Source organism: Colobus angolensis, unplaced genomic scaffold, assembly GCF_000951035.1.
Source record: "Colobus angolensis palliatus isolate OR3802 unplaced genomic scaffold, Cang.pa_1.0 Scaffold17, whole genome shotgun sequence".
Lineage (NCBI taxonomy): Eukaryota > Metazoa > Chordata > Mammalia > Primates > Cercopithecidae > Colobus > Colobus angolensis.
In genome coordinates, this window is record NW_012114821.1 from 6,843,131 (window position 1) to 6,862,068 (window position 18,938).

General features: G+C 41.4%; 1 long non-coding RNA gene across 1 annotated transcript in view; it reads left to right on the forward strand.

Annotated features, from left to right (window-relative positions):
* Nucleotides 1-18,938, forward strand: part of LOC105509037 — a 36,465-nt gene extending 17,527 nt beyond the window's left edge. The window contains exon 2 of the long non-coding RNA XR_001001365.1: nucleotides 14,010-18,938. This is a non-coding gene — a long non-coding RNA (uncharacterized LOC105509037). The remainder of the gene's footprint in view (nucleotides 1-14,009) is intronic.

Sequence of the window (18,938 nt, forward strand, 5' to 3'; positions counted from 1 at the left end):
TACAAGGATGTATGAAGTAACTCCCTTAGGCCACCTGGGATTTAAACTGATGCTTTCTGGACCCAGGGTCCATGGCCAATCTCTATTTTAAAGTGACTCACAGACTTTCAAAGGGGACCTGCTTCTTAGCTCTCCAGTTCCCTTTGCTGTAGATTGGAAGAGCAAACAGGAAAACCCAAGCTCTCTGAATATAGGAGCGTTGGTTGCACAATGCCAGGGCCCCCTCTGCAGTAGTCTGAGCCCTACTTCAGTCCAGATTGGAGTCAGGGTCTGTAAAGAGCTGAGGTTCAGGGTGGAGTTATGCTTGAAGAGGATGAGACAGAGAAAAACTGGCCATTCATCATCATCATCCCACCAGTTTGAGTATTGAATCAATACAGCCTGTGTTTCTCATGATCGGCTGGTCCTTGAGACTGTTGATAAGGCATTAGAGAGCTTCATGGTTGTTGATAATCTGAGGAAAGCCCTCTCTAGTGACAGACTGTCACGGACATGGAGGACTTTTTGAAGTGCCTTTTCAATTTTATGAGTTCAGGATCCTGCAGCCCTGGAGATTTATAATTGTCCCTGCCACTGCTGTTTTGTGCCTTCTTCTAGTTTCTGCCTTGTTTATCTGGTTTTCTTCCCTCATAGTATTCTGGCAATTGTGAAAAGTGGTTCTGGAAAAATATCAACAAATCCTCTTACTGCCCGAGAACTGACACTTTTGGAGACCACTGACGTTTATGGCAAAATAGCCTGAGTCCTTTAATATCCTTCTTTGATTGTTCTACCAGCTACGATTCCTGCAAATCCCTGTCATTCTTCATCACAAAATTATAGGGGAACTGTGATCATAAATTTCCCCAGGTCCTTTTGCTCTGGGCTGATTTGGGGACGGGGAGTGGGAGTGCTGCGTGGATTCAGATGCCCAGCCTCTGCTGTATTCCCTGGGCTTGCCTGTGTAGGGAATTTCACACACATGCACTGTGTGGCCACCAGTACATGCTGGCAATTTCGCAAGTCAGAAATCCCACACTTCACTTTGCCTCTGCTTAAATTAGCCATGTGCTGCTGGAAAATTATCATTTGCTACTCCCTCTGAATTCAGCGTAACTTCTACAACAGCAGAGAACTAAATGAGCTCCTAAATCAGGGGTCAGAGTACATTTTCTGTAAAGGGCTAGATAGATGGTACATATTTTAGGTCTTCCAGGCCATATGGTCCCCGACTCAACTACTCAACTCTGCTTTTATAATGAGAAAGCAGCCACAGACAATACATAAATAAATGGCTGTGTTCCAATAAAGCTTTATTTACAGAAACAGACCATGGGCCAGAGTGGTAGTAGATTTGGTACCAGGAAGGAAGCATGGAATTCTCTGGACACATGTACCAACTCTTTTGATCTAATGGCCATCCGTGTCAAATCCAAGAAATATTTTCAGATTCTTTCTACTCTGCTCCTTCCTCCCCAAAGCAACCTTGACCATCTGATTTCAGGCCATAACCCTCTTACCTGGATTATCCAAGTTTCCCACCTTGCCTCAGATCTCCATCTTCTGATGTGTCATTTTGACTCCTGACAGACTGAATTTATTTGTGAATTTGTTCACTTAATAAATATTGAATTCCTCATGTGACAGGTTACCATTGTGTTAACTCTTAAGGCTTTAAAGTTAAATAGAAAAAAGACAAGGTTCCCACCTTCACAGAACTTATAATTTAGTATGGAAATATGTAAGTATGCTACTATGTGCTCATAAGAATGTATGCTTTGTTTATTTATTTATTTGAGATGGAGTCTCGTTCTGTCACCTAGGCTGGAGGGTAGTGGCATGATCTCAGCTCACTGCAACCTCTTCCTCCCAAGTTCAAGTGGTGCTCGTGTTTCAGCCTCTCACGTAGCTAGATTACAGGCGTGTGCCACGTCCAGCTAATTTTTTTTTTTTTTTTTGAGATGCAGTCTAGCTCTGTTGCCCAGGCTGGAGTGTAGTGGTGCAATCTCAGTTCACTGCAACCTTTGCCTCCTAGGGTCAAGTGATTCTCCTGCCTTAGCCTCTCAAGTAGCTGGGATTACAGGTGCCCATCAGGGTGCCTGGCTAATTTTTTGTGTGTTTTTAGAAGAGATGGGATTTTGCCATGTTGGCCACGCTGGTTTTGAACTCCTGACCTTATCCAATCAGCCTGCCTCAGCATCCGAAAGTGTTGGGATTACAGGCATGAGCCACTATGCCTGGGCAAGAATGTATACTTTATATATGAAATGCACGATTGTTGTAAATCCTATAAAGCATAAAGGATGATAAAAATCCTTGTAAAGTGAAACATGAATGTCAGTTTCCTGCTGCAATGACTTCAGTGACTCCCCTGTGCCTGGTGGAGAGTCACCAGCTCAGTGTAAACAAGGATCACCACTGGGGCTTGGTGGCGCCATGCTCATCATCTACATTCTGTCTTGTGAAATTGGCTAAGTCTCAGGGAGGGCTTGGGATCTGAAATTTTAGCAACCATCTGGGGTGATATTGAGGCAGTTGTATGAGTATCACACCTTGAGAAACTCCAGCCTAGACACTGTGACAATATGGCCCTGCAGTGGCTCACAGTACTTTCCATGGCCTACACCATCTCTAGCCATCTCTGCCATGGCTCTCATACCTGCTCAGTGTTGGAGATGCCTGTTGCCACGCCCCGTTTCCCACACCCTCACACCCTTCCCTCCCTCTGTGTGTCTGCACACACTTACATCCCATATCCCCTTCCTTTTCTTCTGGCTCCCGCTCGTCTTCTTAGGTCTAGTGTGGAGAGTTGCTGGCCATCCCTTCTCTTTTCTAGAGGGATTTCTCCTGTTCTTTTATCACCTGTGGTTTTAATTCCACATGTAAGGCTTTGTTGTTGTTCCTTTTATTTTTCTTTCACATGTTCTTTGTTGTCCCAGTTTTGTTCTCCCCAAAGCTTCCCAGGATGATTTTCCTCGTCCTTCCCCCGTTTTATCTTTCCACGTCCGCGGTGAGAGAAATGGGCTATGACTCCAGGAAGGAAGCGTGGTTTCTGTCTCCACCATCCGGTTTTCCCTTCGTCCTACTAAGTACTGATGTGTGTAGAGCATACCAGTGAGGCCTTTGCTTTCCCTTACAACATGAATGTCCTTTTCATCTTCTCTTTGATAGAGAAAAAAGTGCTTCTAAAGAGGATCAAGGGAATATGGTGGAAATCACCATTTGGTGTATATTTTAGTAATGATGAGTCCTAGGAAAGCTTTAAAATGATCTTGTTTTTTTCCAGCTGGAGGCATAATCATTATGTAGGAATTGATAGAGCTGCCTATAGAAGAGTCAGATAAATCCACCACCCACCAGCCTCATGACCTTGTGGGCAGGGATTTCCCACTTAGGCATTAGATAATGCCTTCTCCCTAGGCTGGGAGCGTGGATTACACTGAAGGAGCAAAACGCAGAAGCTAAGACCCTGTCCTAACCTTGTAGTCTCCCACTGAAAATACTTCCTCCCCGCTCCGTTCACCCTCCTTAGAAATGGACTTGTTTTTGGCAAATTGCAAATCTGCAGTTCAAAGATACAAAGGATTAGGAAGATTACCTGACTTTGTAAATTGCAATTAGCTCTTAGTTCATTTTGATGACTTCAATGTCAGTGAAGCCAAAATATTTCGGCCATATACCCAGTGATATTTGTGAGGATTTAAAGTAGAAATCTGGGGATTTTCACAGTTTTGTTGTGTTTGGGTGATTGTGTCATTCAAACCATAACATAAGGAAGACCTGTTGAATCCCTGTGGGCTGCCAGTGGTATGTTGGTGACTTGTTCACTCAGTCTTTCAACACATTAACTGACCACCTACTATGTGCTGACATTACATTGGGTCCTCACGTACACTTCTGAGAAGATAATTTATTTTTCCCATTTATAGAGACAGAAATTGAGGCTCTGAGAAGTCACACACAGAGGCAGACCGCTTGTAGGTCTGGATCTGGCATACGGAGGGTGTAGGTCTGATTTCAGAGCCTGTGCACATCACCACCATTCCTGGCCTTCCAAACCAATCCAGCAGGACTCAGCCACTGCAATAGCTGTCTACAGCATGAATTGTGCGTGAAGTCAGGTACTTAGAAACTGTACCACCATAGCGGTGATGGACCCCTTGCTGATTCCCATCTCTTCCCATCCTTTTATTCACCCATCCATCTGCCCACATACCCACCTACCCATCCATTCACAAGGAGAATAATGCTAGACAAGAAAGAACAGAGCCAGAGTGTAGAAGCAGTTGATCTCTTGGGCCTAGATATTTATTTCTTCCTCAGTTGTCTCTTCCATAAAATGGGGGTTATTATGGTAATAATAAAAACCTACATCTTAGGTTTGTTTTAAGGATCAGATTAGGTAGTACAGGGAAAGCTCTCAGAACAATGTCTGGCACTTTATAATTATTAGGACATTGTTATTGTTTATTATTATGTCATCTGTATTATGCTTCATTTTGCATTGTTGGCTAGAATCTTAAGAGATGCTGTCAGACCAAGTACTTGGAATGTGAAGAATATGAAACCCTGGTTAATTTGGACTTTAGTGACTTTGAAATCTATGACAATTGTGCAGCCCAAGGTCCCACTGCAGTTTACATTTCTCCTATCTGTAATGAAAGAGAATTTGCTGAGTAAACAGGCAGAGCTAGTGTAACTGCTTGGAGACATATTTAACCTCCAGAGTACTTTGAAAGGTCCTATGTGCCAGCAACACTGTATTTGTTGGATTTGGAGCCATCTTACTTTTACATTAAAATAGATCCCCCAAGGACTTCCTCTTTCTGAAGGTCACAAAATTACGCTCAGTTCCCACATTTACACTCTGAATGGCTTGAACACATCTTTCAACCAATTTCAGCTAAGTTCCCTAATTTATAATTCAGTGCTCATCTGTTATTTTACGATTTAAGTGAGAACATTGACTCAATATGTTTATTGAATGTCTACTACATGCCATGCCCTGGGCTGAGGGATAGTGACACGAAGGTGAGGAATCTGTGGACAGAGTTCTTGTTCTCGTGGAGTCTGCAGCATTGTGGGCAACACAGGTTGTGCATGAGACAAGGAGCAGATGCCTGGTGCACAGTAGGTCCGCAGTAATTAATTGTTTCCATCCCTTCTGATTCTAAATTTAGTGGAGCTCTCTCTGTGTGAAGCCACAATAGCATGAAAGTGAGACTCCTCCAGATGGACGGAAACAAATCTATGTTTACAGAATCCTGCCCCCCTCGTCGACTTTTAATTTAAGACCTGAGTGATGGGGGAAGAAAGAGTGCCGAGTGAGGCTTTAGTACTAGCCCTGGTTCTGCAGTTATTTACTCTGCAGTATCAAGACAATATTAGAATATGTTTGGCCTCCGTTTCTTCCTCTGTTTAGTAGGTGGTTCAAATAGCTAAACTCCCAGGTTCTTTCCAGGAGAAGATGCTGGGATTTGACAGTTATTTTGTAACCTCTGCCAGCGGCACTAAGACTCTAATATCCCTCAAAAGCCATCACTTAAGGGAGGCATCTAGGGCAGTCATTTTCCATTTGACGAATGAAGGAGAAAATGGGTCACTGAAACATGGCTGTGTTCCAGTCATCCACTTCACGTGTACCTGATCCCATTTTTTGGCCTGGAGAATTGGCCTTTGAAGAGAACCTTGGCCAAGTCCATGGCTTAAACACTTAGGCTGCTTTTCAAAAGGCATTTTCAAAATTACTCTTTTTTTTTTTAATTTTAAAAGCAGTGGAATTAAAGGGAGTTTTTGTGCAATTACCTTCCTTTTTACCTGCCTTATTCTCTTCTCCTGCATCCGGTCTGGACTAACTCAGTGACCTACCCCGGTTCTGGGAGTCCGTGCATGAGTTGCAGGCATAGCTCGACTATCTATATTACCTTGGGGAAAACCACACACTCTCCCCAAGAGTCAGATTTTTCTTTAGTGAAACAAGGAGAGAGTAAGTTTGGCAAAAGCATAGCAAAGATCCTTTTACTTTATGAGGATTACATAATTTAATCTGCCCTCACCTGATGGAGTCAGTAGTAGTATTATCTTCACTATATAGGCACTGAAGCTGAGGTCCATCAAGTTTAAGTAACTTGGAAAATGTCACAAAAATAACATGTAGGGTGCTGAGATTTGAACCTAGGCAGCCTGGCTCCAAGATCTGCTCTCTGGACAACCATATTCTACTGTTTCTAAAAAGGGGGCTAAGAACAGCAATATGGGCACTGCTGATTCTATGGAGTGACCTGGACTCTGGACCCTGACCCTTAACTGTATGTGGTACCCTGGCTTCTGCTTATTTTTTTGGCTGATCTACAGCATTCTGCTAGTTGAGCAAATCCCCAGCTGTAAGAGAAAGCTTCTTTTTGTTTGTGGAGGTGAGGGAGTCTGGGACCAGCAGGGAATGGGCATATACTTCTCTTACATCATGAAGATAGTCATTTTGCCTCTTTTTTTTTTTTTTTGTCACTTGGACCTACATGAGAGAAGGCAGGGGCAGGAATTTGTTAGAGTGCCTACAGTAAATATTCTTGTATAAATAATAGGTATTTTACATATGGGATATTTATTGATAACCTATCAGCACTCCTCCAAAATGAGCATCTGTTTGTAATGTGAACTTTTCACAAGTGGGATTTCTGAAAGTGGGCAAAAAAGCTGATGTCCCCATAGTAGGCAATGATGTTACAGAGATAATGACAGCAGGCCTGAGAGTGCCTTGGCTTTCGGTCTTACAGACTGGCATCTTTCCTGAAACTAATTTTTAACTTCTGAGTGCTGTCCAGCTGCTGAGATGCCCCTGCATGATCCCCACTTTTTGATATTGTATTCTATTCATGAGCTACTAGTCTTCTCCCACCTTAACCCACGTAACTCCTAGGACATTGTGGAGATGACAGAGCTGAACTTCCGCAGGTAGCTCACAGGAGACATAGCTTCCTCCTCCTTCTCTTGGATCATTTGCTCTGGCCAAACCAACTATCACGCCATGAGGACACCTAGGCCGTCTCATGGACGGGTGCACAGGAAAGCTAAGGCACCTGCCACCAACCAGCACTACCTTGCCAGACAGAGGAATGAACATTCTGAGCATGGATTCTCCAGCCCCAGTCGAGCCTTGAGATGACAGTAGCCCTAGCTGACATTTTGACTGCAACTTAATGAGAGACCATAAACTAGAGAATCCAGCTAAGCCACTTCTGAATCCCGTGTCCACAGAAACTGTGAGTTCATAAGTGGTTATTGTTTATAATTGCCGAGTATCTAGGTAATTTGTTAACCAGTGTAGATAATTAATACAGTGTAGTGACATGGAAAAGACACAGAAGGATGTCTATGTAGAAGCTGGAGCGAGTGCCACTTCTCTGTGTCTTGGTGTGCAGACTTTTGTTTTTCCTGGGCCTCTCAGTCCTACTCTTTATCTGTAGACTGTGGTCAACTCCACTTTGAAAAGCAGATTGGGGCCAGGCACAGTGGCTCACGCCTGTAATCCCAGCACTTTGGGAGGCCGAAGTGGGTGGATCACCTGAGGTCAGGAGTTCGAGACCAGTCTGGCCAACATGGTGAAACCCTGTCTCTACTAAAACTACAAAAAGTAGCTGGTCTGGTGTCCTATCTCAGCTACTTGAGAGACTGAGGTGGGAGGATTGCTTGAGCCTTGGAGGTGGAGGTTGCAGTGAGCCGAGATCATACCACTGCGTTCCAGCCTGAGCAACAGAGCAAGACTCCATCTCAAAAAAAAAAAAAAAAAGAAAAGAAAAAGAAAAAAAAAAAGAAAAGAAAAGAAAAAAGAAGGTAGGGTGGATGAAATAAGAAATTGTGGGGCATAGTATAATAAAATTAATATTGTTTTGTGACTTTTATGCCTACAAAGTGATTTTTTTAAAATTTTGTCTGCATTTAAATGCAACTTATATTAATTATATAAATTATGGGCAAGGTGAAAAGGAATGAAGGAAAAAATATGGGCTGTGCCGTCAGCCATCATTTTTCTAATATATTAAATCTCACAGACTGTACCAAAATGTCTCGAAACATCTCTCATTCCTGTATTTACCCATTCATATGTTTGCCCATCCATCTATAAGTCCATCTTTTTACCAAATATTTGTGGACATTTATCTGTGTCAGGCACTGTTGGGGATGCTGGGGGTAGACTGCTGAATAGTACGGATTCCCTGGCTTTAGAGGAGCAAACCTGTAGTGAAAGAAAAGAGGAGTCATTCAAAGATTAGTAAACATGCTCATAGCAAACTCTTTATTCCAGTTGATGAAAGAGTTAGTTGCCCTTGTACTGAACACCTCAAACTTCTATGTTCATTTGGTTCCCTGTGATTTTTCACCATTCAAGCTTGTTCATAGGAAATTCTGCTGTAGAGGTTGTCCCCTTACTCTGAATGTCCCCAAGTGACTCATAGGACATCTGTACTCAGCATGTACAGCTACTGTTGCTTCCTTTTCATCCTTTAAGACCTTCTCCATTTTTAGGATTTCTTCAAGTATCTTCTTGCTGTCCAAGTAATTGCCGTTTGTTAAAATCCAAGAACCATTTCAATAACTTCTACCCCAATAACAACATGGCATATGCAACAAGAAGTGTGTCAGTCAAGGTTCTTGGTAGCAAACAAGAATGCAACTCGATCATCTTCAACAAAATGGGAATGGTTTGGAAGAATATGAGGGAATTGCTGAATTAGTAACATTGTAGAAATTTAGTTCAGAACTGAGCAGAAGCTGCAGGGACCTCTGAGGCTAAGGGGCAGAGTTTATAATTAGTCAAAGCTATCCCGTTGGATGAGCAGGGCCTGTGTGCTAGTCTGTAGCCATTTTTTAAAAGCAGTAGAATATGTTGGTTCAGACAGCAGACACTGGGGCCAGACTGCCTGGATTTGTATCACAGCACGTCATGTATTAGTTGCATGATAATTGTCAAATTATTTAAACTTTATGGGCTTCAGTTTTATTGTTTATGCAGTTGAGATAATAATTGTACCAATTTTATCAGGTGAGGTGTAAATTAGATAATTCACATAGTTTAGTACAGTGTCTAGGACACAGACAGCACTCAATAAATGTTTGCATTATTGCATCATTCCTTCAGGATAGAAGATGACTGATTGACAGATCCTGAGTCAACTGCTAATGAGCCCTTGCTGAGTAAGGAAAGAGAAGGATCTTTGGCATCCCAAAGACCATAAAACTCAACAATAAGAAGGTAACCAACCAGATTACAAAGTGAGCCAAAAATTATAACAGACACTTCACCAAAGAAGATGTACAGATAACAAATAACCATATGAAAAGATGCTCCACATCATAGTTCATCAGATAGATGTAAATGAAAACAGCAATGAAATACCACCACACATCTATCAGAATGACCAAATCCAGAACATCAACACCACTAAATGCTGGAAAGGATGGAAAAAAAATAGGAACTCTCATTCATGGCTGGTGGGAATGCAAAATGATATAATCCCTGTGGAAGACAGTTTGACCATTCCTTACAAAACTAAGCATACTCTTACCAGGCAATCCAACAATTGTGCTCCTCAGTATTTACCCAGAGGAGTTGAGAACATATATCCACACAAAAACCTGCACATGTATGTTTATAGCAGTTTTATTCATAACTGCCAAAACTTGGAAGCAATCAAGATGTCCTTCAGTAGTTAAATAGATAAATAAACGGTGCAGCATCCAGACAATGAAATATTCAGGGCTGAAAAGAAATGAGCTGTCAAGCCATGAAAAGACATGGAGGAAACTTAAATGCATATTGCTAAGTGAAAGATACTAGCCTGAAAAGGCATAGCTTTTCCTTGACATTCTGGGCAAAGAAAAACTATGGAGACAATAAAAACGTTAGTGGTTGTCAGCAGGTAGAGAGGGAGGAAGAGGCAGAGCACAGGATTTTTAGGGCAGTGAAACTACTCTGTATGATACCATAATGTTGGATGCCATCATTATCTATTTTTTCAAACCCATAGATTATATAATATGTATGTATATCTAGGGATTGAACCAATAGAAGGTATAACATCTAGAGTTCAATCAAGAATGAATCCTAATGTGAACTCAGAACTCTGGAGGATTATGATGTGTCAATGCAGGTTCATCAGTTGTAACACATGCACCACTCTGGTGAGAAATATTGATAATGGGGGATGTTCTGATGTGTGGGGATGGGGGCTTTATGGGAAATCTCTGTACCTTCTTCTTAATTTTGCTATGAACCTAAAACTGTTTGAAAAACATGAAGTCTTAGAAAAAGAAATCTGAGCGGATTCCTCTGTAGCTTCAATAGGCTTCCAATGCACTCAGCAGAGTTTGAATCCTGAAGTTGGTCTTGGCCCTGAGTGGTGGGCCCCTGACTGCTCCCCAAGTTTCAACTTAGATGACCACCCCTTCATATTGGTTACTGCTGCTGCTTCACTACTGCCCCCCTCCCCACGTCCAACCACTCTCACCTCAGCCATTTGACAGCTCTGGGCTCCATCCTCTCTCAGAGCCCTTCCTCCTTCTGTGGGATCCTTTCTGGAACACTCGTTTCTCTCTCTCCTTGCTCCTTGGATCTCAGCTGTAATCCGGGCCGGCCTCAATCCCTTTATGGCACTTTGGAGCGGGTTAGTTTCCCCAGCACGAGCTCTCTTAGCAGCTTGTGCTTGTCTTTTATTCTACTTAATACAGTTGTAATGAATTAATTATTTATGTGAGAAGCATTTGAACGCCTTTCACACCCATTTGTAAGTTCTTTTTCATCATGTATCCCTGGTGCTTGTCTGATAGCAGCTACTCAGATAATTTTGTATTGTGAGTAAACCTGGGCCTGATGTGGCCTCAGTTTATTTATAGTAAACATATTAGATAATTGTTTAAAAGAAATGACAATTGGACTGTATCAGCTATACAATGGAAGAGATTGAAATATGTATTTAGTCTCTTGAGAAAAGATCTCCCAAACGAAGATTAGTGTGTAAAGAGGGGTTCCCATAAAATATAGAAGATCATCTTTTAAATCCTGGTTTTCTCTCTCCCTCTGCTCTTCTTAGTAATCTCCATGGAAACAGCTACTATCTTCCAAGAACTTTTTTTTTCAGATTCCTAGCTTTTTCTTTTTTTTTCTGTGTTAGGTTTTCCAGAGGAACAGAAGAAAGGTATAGGCTTATGTGATTATGAAATATATTTCGTAATATAATATGTTGGTTTCATGATATTATTATATGAGATCAGGGATTGGTTCATGTGATTACGGAGGCTGAGAAGTCCCAAGATCTTCAATTGGTGAGCCAGAAGCCCAGGAGAGCTGATGGTGCAGCTCCAGTCCAAGTGCTGGCTGGCTCAACACACAGGAAGAGCTGATGTTTTAGTTTGAGTCCAAAGGCTGGAAATAAGTGATATTCCAGCTTTTACAGTAAGGAAAAGATCCTTGCTAACTAGGTCCACTCTTATGATCTAGCTGAACCAAGGTTTCAAGCAATCTAAGGAAAAAATGACAGACAGGAGGAGTCCACCCTTATACTTGGAAGAGGCAGTCTTTCTGTTCTACTGGGGCCTTCAACTGATTGATGTGACCCACTTACATTAGGGAGGGCAATCTGCTTTACTCAGTCCACCAGTGCAAATGTGCATCTCATCCAAAAGTCCCCTGCCCAACACACTGGGAATAAAGTTTGACCAAATATCTGGGCACCCCATAGCCCAGGCATGTTGACCTAGAAAATTAACCATCACACCTTCCCCAAACAATTCTGACACCCACCCCAAGTACTTTTTCTTTTTTTATCTGACCTCTCTATCCCTTTTCTGCTCTCTGCCATATGACTTCTCTGCTTTCTTATTTTTTTCCTTAGAGTTGCTTGAGGCCTTGATTCAGCTTGCCAAATTAGATCACAGGATCTAGTAAACAAGGATCTTCTACTTCCTGTGAGAAGAGGGTGGTTTGGAGCCCTAAAGAGTATGGTCACATATGATACAGAGGATGTTCTGTGATCACTGATATTCAAAACAGCTTCTCCAGCACTCTGTCCATTTACCCTTCTTTGTCTTCATATAACCTGAGTCTTACCTGACATAAAGTACATTTCTTTGTTACTGTTATTGTTGTCTCCACAACAGGAGGGTTCCATACTTGCTGTCATGGGTTTGCTCTCTGATTCCCAGTGCTGGGAACAGCCCTTGTCCCTTAGTCAGTGCTTAGTAAATACTTGCTGAGTGAATTAATTTGCTGAATGACAATTTGGAAAATAAAGATGTCTTGGATTAACTAACTAGCAATTTTATTTGTGTGAGTTCAGCCTTTCAGGTTTGATGTAAGATTTTGAAAAATGTCTTTTTTTGTTTGCTTTTTGTTTCCTGCTTTTGTCCTTCATAGTGAAAGATCCAGGTATTTAAGTGGACCCCATATAATACTGACTTCGTGAGTGCAGATCATATTTTCTGGCTCCTTTTTGGAGAATGTCTTTGGAAGCCATAGGATCCGGTAAAAAGAAAGAAAAAGAGAAAAAGGAAAGAATATTTGAATGGATAGATCAGACTTCAATTTCTGTCTCAATAATCTATTATTTCTGGAACATTAATTTCCTATTTTATTTGGGGGGATTAATAAAATCTGCTTTACCCAGATGTGATGAGCAATGACGCTTTTATGGCCTGCCATTAGGGTGGATCATGGACTATTTCTCTCTCTGCACACAACTCCACAAACATACAGCCTTGAGATAGGACCTATTGGGGTCTTTACATTCCATTTAATGTAAGCCGTAGGGTGAGTCCTGACTCATCAGTAGCAGCAGCCTCACTGGGGCTGTAATACCCTAACTTAACTAAAGACAAGCCATCCTCGCATAGAGGGATGAGGAGGTGCAGGCATGTTCTCCTGACAACCATCATGTAGTCCTTTCTGATTTGTCAGTGGCATTGCATTAAAATCGATCCATTTCCCAAACTCCATTGCTGTCCTTGTCTTATCAAATTATAGACACAGCCAGAGCACATCAGTCCTTCCCCCTGGGAGTGGGAACTCCTCAGCACAGCAGGGCTTTCTGATACAATGCGGTTTGCTTGGAATTCATTACTCAGGGGACTTGGCGAATTAAAGATCTATTACTTTTTACATTCTGCTTTCTGTGGAGTGCCTGACATAACGTCCTGGCTACTCTCCAGAATGTTTTCGATTGTTTTTGTCCTCCTCTCTTTCTTTCTGTTTTTATTTGTTTGGTTTTATTTTGCTTTGTGTTTGGTGGTAGAGGTCAGGTTGAGACAACACAGTGGAAAAAATAGTAACTCTAGTTCTGTGAGGTCTAACCTAAGTCTTAGCTACATTCTGTCACTTGACATTTTGAAACCCACTGAAAGAGGATGATAAACAGCATTCATTTCAAAGGATGTTATATGTGCCTGACACATAGTAGTAGGTGCTCATTAAATATTTCATGTTGAACAAATAAAATAGTAAACACAGAAATACAGACGCACAATCAAACATATACATTGTGCCCATAAAAGGATATTCAGCTGCCAAGGCTTTTTAAAATATAATATCCTATTCTTTTTCATATTATTATTATTTTTATTTCCAAATTGAAGATGCTAGGCTAAGACAAGCTGTATTCTAGTTCTATTTCATACACCTTGGACAGATTATGTAATAATTTAAGACTCTCAGTTTCCAACATTTGTAAAATTCAAGGGAGGAGATAATAAAATGGTCCTTTACATCCTTTGCCTACTGCAGAAGGACTTACAGAGCTTGACGTATAAAATATTCAACCAAGTCCAATCCACATTACTCTGTGTGTATGTGATTTCCCAGCAGTTCTCTCTTTTTCCCCCTTATTTCCTCCTTCCTTCCAAATTTCTCTCTCTTTCGTTCCATGATTATTTTTTGCTCTTTCCTCGCAGAGCATATTCTCCGTCATGAGTGACTGCACTCTCTGAGTCTTCAGACCACCCCCTTCTCACAGTGCTAAGGGTAAAATATCTTTGCTTACTAGGTCCACTCCTATGATCTGATTTGAATCAAGGTCTCAAGCTAACCTAAGGAAAAAAAGTAAGCAAAGAAGCTGTAAGTCAGAAAGCAGAGAATTGGAAGGGACGTCACAAAAGGAGAAAACATACTTGTAGGCAATACTTGTAGGTATTGTTTCAGGTAGTGAGTGAAGTCAGCAAACAAACAGAAATTCTTTCTCTCATGGAATGTATGTACTAATTGGAGGAAGTATTGTTTGAAAAAATAAGCAAATAGTATTTCAGGCTGTGTTCAAGGCAATGTATTGAGTTCTTTACACAATAGTGATGCTGATGGATAAAGATTCCCAGTTTGGTTTCAATCCAATGAAACACCCCCCTTTCAAAGTCCTACTCCTTCCCAACTGATGTCCTAAAGCTCACAGAAAAGACTAGCTGGGTGTGTGAATTCACCTTTCCTCATAATTCTGCAACCTGTTTAAGAAAGTTTTAGTTCTGATTTTCAGCCTTATCTTCCCCGTGACTACATGAAATAAGAGATTCTTTTAGGGCTACCCCAGAAACAAACTTGTTCTCTCATCAGAGCTAAGTTGGTAGACAGTCTGAAGGCTAGATCTTGTTATTTTCCTCTGTTATCTCTCCAGTGCTGTAAAAAGTATCCATCCCCCAGCAGCCTTGTATTCATCATTAACATTGTAGCCACATGTAGCAGCCACTGGGTCATCCAAGGCACTTGCCAGAGTGAGCACTTCCTCCACTGAGGCTGGACGGTCTACGATGGCTTCACTCACATGTGTGGGGTCTTGGTGCAGGTGCTAACTGTTCCTCTCTTTCTTTAAGGTCTGTTTTCAATATTCTAGTATAGGCTTTGTTATGTAGTGGCAGAAACACTCCAAAATAGCAAGGTAGAAGGCTCAGGAACTCACACAGTTTCACTTCTGCATATTCAGTTACCATCCAGACCAAGGGGCCTGGAAATTGGCTCTACCTCTTGAGTTACATGTCCTGAAATATCATAGCCACTTTTTCAATCTATTAGATGAAGCCTACAGTATGAGTATATCTCAGAAATATGATAGCTTTTAAATTGATCTTGCCTTTCTAAAGATGGTTCCCATCTATACTCTGTGAGAGACACCTCTAAAATGTCTCATGTCAAAAGAGTATTGGGTAAGGTGTCCAGTAACCTACGTTTGTGGTCTGGCTCTGGAACTGATTTATATTGTCTTGTAATGATAGCAATGATGATGATTTTGGTGATGAAAGTGACGATGATTTTATTAAGATATGATTCAGACAATGCAGTTCATCAATAATTTCATGTGTATTGTTACAGATATTTAACTAATTCTAATTTTACCTTTTTTGGACTTTATATATATTATCTGTTAAATATAAAGACCATATTTTACTTTTGTCCTAGATATTTGTCACTATCTTGCACCCATTTCTCCCTCGTAATAGCACCCAGACATTCCTCTAGATGAATTGCCCCTTGAATCTGTGCTCTTGGTTGAAAGTAAACCCAGAAATATGCCCTCTTCTGGGGTGGCTTAAGGGTTCCTGAGACATTTATTTGCAAGAGCATAGTCAAAAGCTGGGCTGATTGTCTAAATATGGCCAGGAAGGCATCTCTCACCTGGAACTTTAAGTCTTAACTAAGACGAGTCAACACAAAAGAAAACATTATAGTTCCTGCAGCCCAGTGATGGGAACCTGGTGAGCTTGTCAAGTTCTGACTGATGAGACTGTCAAGAACACCCTGATAGCTCTTAGTTCTTAGCCTGGTTCACCACACTATCTTCCCTATGATCCTCGCACCTGCACTCCAGCTCTCCAGTGGGTCCCTTCTTGCACAGGTAAGTCTGCATTATTGTTGGCGTCCCAGGAACCATGACTGCTTCAGTTATCTATTGAATTTCTTTAGAAGTGCCTGGAGTGATGGAAAGCACTTGGCCAAAGTTTACAGAGCACTGTAGCCAATAACTGGTTCCAAATTTCAGGTCTGCCTTTTTTGCTCACATTTTAACATTTGACAATCAAACTTTCTAAGCACCAATTTCTTTCATTGTAACATGAGATACAATAATACATCCCAAGCAGGGGGGTTAAGATTAAATTAGAGAGCAGCTGTGAAGCACCTGGCAGAGCTTCTAGCACACAGTAACAGTGGAAAGTTCTGGCACTACAGTAGAAAGTTCTTTCCCTTTTTGTTAATGTTAATGCATCATCCCCATTCACAGAGACAGGAGTATCCCTTGATTACTCCAGTCCAAGGGAAACCCAGGTTGACATGTTCCCTCCCCCTAGGTCATGTCCTCCTCTGATGTTATGTGGTCAGCCTGTGAAGCTGTAACTTGGAGTTTGAAGATGAGTCTGGTGTTTGTAATCCACGAGGACCACTGAGGTCACATGGTATAGTTGGAATGAGCATGGGATTTGGGATCAGGCAGGTCTGAACTCATACATAATAATAACATATGTGATTAGTTGCTTAATCTTGAACCTCATTTATTGTCCTATGTGCTATGATTCTCTCATACTGACCACACAGGGCCATTATGAAATGATAATTGGTAATTTACATGCAGGTTCTTTGTAACCTAGAAGAATATTATCTTTGTGCTGGAGCCTCCTCAAAGATTTTTGGGGATGTACTCACCAGAACCTTTGCCTTGTACAGCTCCTAGTGGATAAATGAAGGCCTTCAAATGGGCAGGAAATAATCCAATTTCCATGAAAGTTAATTGAGCTCTGTGTTTTCTAAAGGCTAATAGCCTGGTGAGAGATGTCCTGAGTCAAGCTAATGTGATGACCCACTTGTTTTTTCAGGTACCAATTATGGAACAGAAGCCACATCTGTCACTGATAACCTGTTTGTATAGTGACCTCTTCCACCCCACCCACAAGGTTACCATGGCAATTTTAGGTCAAGAAGATCATCCCATTGAAAGACAGGTGATGCTGAGGAGTAAAATGCAGTCCCCAGGAAACCTGGTTTTAGTCCTTGCTACATACTGTTAAATGGCTGGGCCAGAGTCTGGTTGGGACTGCTGTGCCCGGCATCATCCCCAGGTGATGTCTGATCATCCTGGCCTGTCTTTGGCAAGAATCCAATTCAGTGGGTTTTGCCAGAATCCTTTTACTTCTGACGTTTCCTCTTAGTTGTTTTCCATTCCCTGATCCCTCTCCTGATTCTTGGTTATATATTTCCCCTTACTTGTGCTGCATTCAAACCTGAACCCAGTTTTATATTGAGGCATCTCTTCTCCTGTTTCAATAATCCAGAATAGAGTCTGTTTTTACCGCTTTAACTACTGCCTAGCTCTGTTTATACTTTGACAGAGCTCAGAAGTGCAATTCAAATTTGATTTGTAGATGTAGCAGCAATCAAGATTTAGCTGGTATTTGAAGACACTTATATTATCACTCTTTTTACTACCTTTTATGATATATTTTGACTCTGCCCCACATTATTTTTGCTAAGGAAGCAGAGTTCCAGGAACTCTCAGGGAGTACTTGAGACACGGCTCTTCAATAGCCACCCGGCACCTTCTCCTAGATAAGAGGTGTGGAATTCTAGGAGCTCCTTCTTGCTTGAGAGCCCCTTGAGTAATAATTATTTTTTTAAAAAGCTGTTATAATAAAATTTTGCATTTAAATTGCCTCTTATTCTTAGCATGTCAAAGTGCTTTACAAACATGAATTGCTAGAAACCTTTTAGGTTAATTAAAATGAGCAGGTTTCCCAGACAAAGAAGGTGACTGTTTTTGTACTTTCGGGTGTTTTTACAGGTGAGCAAATTGAAGCACAAATAACTTCTTTGACTAATCAAATAGAGATGTTCTGAGAACAGGTGATTTCTGCATTAGCACACCAACCATGCTGCCAAATTTCATTGCCCTTCAGAAATATAACGACAATAATGTAGTGATTCCTGAATTCTGGTATTCTTAGTATTTGTGCTACGATTTACTGAATGGCTGCAGTAAGCCATGCATTATGCCTGGCACTTGGTTTGTGGTAGTGTGTTGTATTCTCACAATGCCACTGTAAAGTAGGTCTTATCTTCGCTTTATGCTGCTGTGAGGTAGGATTTATCATCATTTTACAGCCCTGGACACTCAGTGCGAAAGCAGCTGAGCCACTTGTCACAGGTCCTGCAGCTAGGAAATGGCAGAGTGTATTAGTCTGTATTCACACTGCTATAAAGAACTGCCTGAGATGGGATAATTTATGAAGAACATAAATTTAATTGACTCATAGTTCAGCATGGCTGGGGAGGCCTCAGGAAACTTACAATCATGACATAAGGGGAAGGAGAAGCAAGGCACCATCTTCACAAGGTGGGAGGAAGGAGTGCCAAGTGAAGGGGGAAGAGCCCCTTAGAAAACCATCAGTTCCCATGAGAACTCACTCATTACCACAAGAACAGCATGAGAGTAACTGCCCCCATATTCAGTTACCTCCCACCAGGTCCCTTCCATGACACATGGGGATTAGGGGGATTCTAATTCAAGATAAGTTTTGGGTGGGAACACAAAGCCTAGCCGTATCACAGAGCTGGGGTTTTAACCCATGTTTCTTTGATTGCTGTGTCTATATTCTTCTTCTCTACCAATATCATTATCAAACGCTATTACTTAGTTCTTCTCCATTTCTAAACTCCTGAGGAATATAACATATTCCTGTCATTAAGAGAAGCTGCTGACTTGAAATGGGAGTTCGGTAATGGCAGTGAGAGGAGAGGAAGTAACACTGTTGGAGGAGGTCAGAGCACAGGGGGCTTTAAAAACAAGCCATGGCATTTGGACTTTATTCTCCTTATTTATGGCATCCTGTTTATCAATATTGATCTGCAGCACTCCAAGGTCCAAGGGGCAAAGGCAAAGAAATCTCCAACCTCTGAGAATATGAGAAGACACTATAGTAAATATGTCAACAAATTTTATTCT